The sequence below is a fragment of the Pteropus alecto genome, unplaced genomic scaffold (genome assembly GCF_000325575.1).
Source record: "Pteropus alecto unplaced genomic scaffold, ASM32557v1 scaffold385, whole genome shotgun sequence".
In the NCBI taxonomy this organism is placed as follows: Eukaryota; Metazoa; Chordata; class Mammalia; order Chiroptera; family Pteropodidae; genus Pteropus; species Pteropus alecto.
Window position 1 is genome coordinate 246625 of NW_006436543.1, and position 4613 is coordinate 251237.

Sequence of the window (4613 nt, forward strand, 5' to 3'; positions counted from 1 at the left end):
CCCGGGCGCCCCTTCCCCAAGCGTCGGCCGCACCCGCCCTGGTTGGGAGAGGCTCTGGCCTTTCCCTCTAGAAAGTGCAAACACTCCATTCTCTTTTCCCCTTTGCCCCTCCTCTTCCAGGGACAACTTCCTCCTCCGCAATTTCTCACTTCTTTCTTTGGCGCCCATTTCCTGCGTCCCCTTTCCCGCCTGAACCGGGTCACCCGCCTGCCCCTGCTGGTATTTTGATCAACTCTTCGGTCCCCCTGCTGCCTTCGCCCCAAACTCAGCGTCCCTCGCTGCGCACACCCTGACCCGGCCACCCTCCTCCAAGCTCTCTGTTCATCCTCTAACCAAGTGGCTTCCCCTCTGCAGCCCGGGAGAACTGCCAGTAGGGTTCCCAGATTCGTGATTGATCCCTTTAGCTTCACAGCAAGCACCGCTCCAACCCAGGTTACTGCATGAGCTCATTGGGCATCTTTCACGGGGAGATGGATGCGGTAATGGTTTGAACACCTCACAGCACCGATGTGGTCATCAGAAATACTGGGCCATGCCCCGTGGGAATGTCTTGTACAGCAGCTAGATGTAACATCAGGGACACTGACACAGCTGAGGGTTTTTTGTTGTTTTGTTTTTTAAGGGTCGAGTTGTCTTTAGAAGTTTGTCATCACTTATGTTTTGGTGGGAAAAGAGATACTGATATCTGTCAGGAACTTTGATTTTATTTATAATGGATACTTAACATCACCAGGTGGTTGTATATAAGAATAAACATTTCTAAATATAGGAGGGGTACTTATCAATAGTCTCATTCTGAGACCTTTAAAGAAGGATTTCACAAAGGCTATTCATGTTATGTAAATAAAAACTAAATGTAAATTGTATGCATTTCCTGGATATTTAAGACTGAATCAGATTGCAAAGCACATTTGAAATTTCTAGGATTTGAGAACACTTTTTTTAGAGAAAGGTGGGGAATTTGATATATTGTAGACTTTTTTTTTTTAAGATTGCATTATCAATTCGAACCCATTGAAGCAAGCATTTTGCAGTCTTCAGCAAGTACTAGGCTTGTGAAACACAGTACTCCATCAGGGGACTTCCCAAACAGGGCTTCATCTCACCCCCAGCCAATATCCATTCTTTATGAGATCAGCCTACTTCTGTGAGATTGTTACAACATTTAAAGTTTTGGCTTCCAATGCCAGTTATGACAATGATTTATAGAGATAATAAGGGAACTGCTTAGCTTGCTTATACCCTAGTTTTCCTATGTATGAAGTGGAAAGATGGTAAGGCTACCCCTTCAGAGAGGTGTTAAAGGTTATTAATTTGAATTATACAATACCTAGAATTCCATGAAGAAATTTTTTTCTTTTCAAGGAGCTTCCTTTAATTACAAAATTTTCAGACTTCTCTAAGATTTCTTGCAGTTTTACCATTCTAAGGTCGATTGCAAATTCCTTCACTTGTGATCACAGAGATGAACTTTAAGATATTTGAGGATTAGAAAAAAAGTATTTACTAATAGCTCTTGCTCTGCTCTCTAAAGTGAATATAATAAAAACATGTTTTTTATGCTTTAAACTCCTGACATCTACTGTAATTTGCAACTACAAGAAACATGGGTAGTAAAATTTTATTATATCTCTTTCCTTAAAAGTAGCTCCTCAACTCACTGACAAGAGAGTAAAGGATTAGTTAGATTTTAAAGATGTTTCTGCTAAATAGATCATTGCCTTTAAGAAGGATGTAAATAGTAATTCATTTTAATACATTATTAAAACCAGACAGTAACTCTCCCATAATAATACAAGGACATTTCAGGAATGTTTACTGACAATGAGTCATACTTTTATTTTGTTTGGCTCTTTACCAAAGATATATTTATAAGTACATACATATTTCAGTGGCTACCTTCAAATCTTGATTTTCTCTCATTTAGCAGAATGTTTCACCATAAAATTGCACTTAAAACGATTACTGTTAAATCATTCTGTATCTTCAAGACCATACAGATACTTATTTTGAATAATAGATATATTGTGCTCACGTATTTCATAGAAAGATACTATAGCTCATGAAGGCATATTTCCATCAATGATAATCATACCATTAGAAATTTGTGGGAAATATTCTATTTGGAGGTTTATTAGTGATTAGACATAAACTAACAAAAAAGGAACCTTTTTTGGACAGCTTGGAGTATAGCTTGAAAGCATAAACAACTATGTTACAAAACAAAAAAAAAATGAGCCAATAATGATTAGTCTTGGTTTTCTTTTCATTCCCCAGCTTTATTGAGATATAATTAATTGACAAGTAAAGCCTTAGTTTTCAATGTTCAGATTAATACTCTAGCAGACAATAACTGCTTACAAAAATAAAAGGGAACAAAATCAAGATGAAGATGGATTTAGAAAAATAATGTATGTGTGTGCATACTGTAAGTTGTAATATTACACCCAAATGTTAAGTTTTTATTGTTAACACTATATTTTAGTGAGGATAAATGTTAAATTTATATATCTATGAGAGTCAAAATTACAGTGCTCTCATTAAAGATAGAACTTTATTTCTCTTGTGTAAGTCGTAAGTAGTCCTAGTTGGTAGAGTGGCTCTGCTCCAGGGCATCATTCAGGTACCTACCCTCTTATTTTTCTGTTATCCCGAAGACTATCATCTTCGTGGACACTGTGTTCCTGCTCAGGGGGAGGGAAAAGGAAAGATCTAAATCAAGCAATATTCCTTTTAAGCAAGTGAGACCAACATAGTACAAATCACTTCAGCTCTCAAGTAATTGAGGAGAAAACGGTTACAAGGTCACACTTAGACTACCATGTACCCAGTAAGAAAAGAAGATGGATTTGGCATTGTGGGCATTTGCCGGGAAATCAACAATTTTCATTTTTAATCATCATAGTGGAAAAAATTTAGCAAGAAAGGAAAGAAGAATGTTGTTTAACACAGTGTTAATAAGGATAAATATTAGAAAGAGCATCAAATGTAAGAATAGAAATTTTGAACCTTTCCCGTAAAAGCACTTATAGGGCGATATGGAAATAAAATGAGATAAAGAAATAGCAATGTTACCATGGAAAAAGGAAATCTTAAGGCTTCAAACCAGATTTAGCCTTTTCTTTCATGTCATGACCTTTGGAGTGTTATAATTATAGCCACTGGTTACAAAGCTCAGAGGATAATGTCCTCCTAATGCAGTGCTCCTCAAAAAGAATCCTCCCTTGGGATTTTTTTAAAAGGATGGGTTCCATGATCAAATAAGTTTGGAGATCCTTGTATTCTACATAGCACTCTCTTAGAAATTCATATCATTAAGGCTCTGAGAACTACTGTGGCAAAGAAACCTGCTTAACTTTTATTAAATTAGCATTTCCCAAATTTATTTGAGAGGCTATCATTAAAATGTGAAAATCTAGTGCTTTAAGGAGTATCATTTGGGAGACACTTCCTTGATGAGCTGCTTTAGTCACATTATTTGAGCAGAACCACTAAACTTTTGAAATTTGGAGCACTGGAAGACCTGTAGACATTATTTAACCAGCTAATTAACTTAGGGCTGTAAGCAGTAAGTGCTCTATAAGGGACAGCCTTCCTTTTTGCTCCCCTCAAAAATCTGAAGGTAGCGTCTAATGCCATTAGGCGTACTCAGCCTCTCCCTCACCCTCTGCCTGCTTCTTCCTCATTTCTTTTATCTTCTCTTCCACTGTGTATGTTTATCCTCTCCATGTGTCTTACCCAGCCTTCAGGTTCTAATTTTATCTTTCCTTTACCCCTTTTGTCTATCTGTCCTTATTCATACTTACCTCACACCCTTCGTCTTTTGCTCTTCTTCCTTTTAATTTTAATGTGTCTCTTACTCTCTCATCTCTTTAGCTTATCTCTTCTTATTTATCCCTCTGACTCCTTTGTGTCTCTGTTTTTTCCTCTATCCCCTCACAATAGTCATGTGAAGTAATATTTAAAGGTGGTTTAATTTATGTTTTCTGTTCTTAATTTTAAAAGCAAGCATTGTGAACATTTTATTTCTCTTTAAGAGACCTTTTTAAAATGTCTAAACTAAATAATTTTGTTTCATTTTGTTTAAGAGCCCTCATTTGATACCTACCCTCTTTATTGTGGTTCATGGACTTCAAGAGAAAAAAATATTTTTTTAATTTATTGGCCTAACATTGGTTAATACAATTATATAATTTTCAGTTGTGCATTATAATTTGACATCTATATATTCTATTGTGTGATTACCACCTAAAGTCCAATTCCTTCAGCTACCATATATTTGATCCCCTTTACCCACTTCACCCTCCTCCAACCCCCTATATTTGACCCCATCTAGCTCCTCCCTCCTCTACCCTCTACCCTCTGGTAACCACTCGTCTATAGTCCATGTCCATGAGTCTCTGTTTGTTTGTCCTGTTCATTTGTTGCTTTTAAGTTTAAATCCTACATATAAGTGATATCATGTGATTTTCAACCTTTTCTGTCTGGCTTATTTCGCTTAGCATGATTATCTCGAGGTCCATCCATGTTGTTGCAAATGTCAGTATTTCATCTCTTCTTATGGCTGAATAATATTCCATTGTATATATGTACCACAGCTTCTTTAGCCAATA

The 4613-nt window shown here is 36.8% G+C and overlaps 1 protein-coding gene across 1 annotated transcript in view; it reads left to right on the plus strand.

Annotated features, from left to right (window-relative positions):
* RAB39A (RAB39A, member RAS oncogene family) overlaps nt 1-4613 on the plus strand; it is a 30870-nt gene that overhangs the window by 407 nt on the left and 25850 nt on the right. The gene's annotated exons all lie outside the window — the stretch shown is intronic.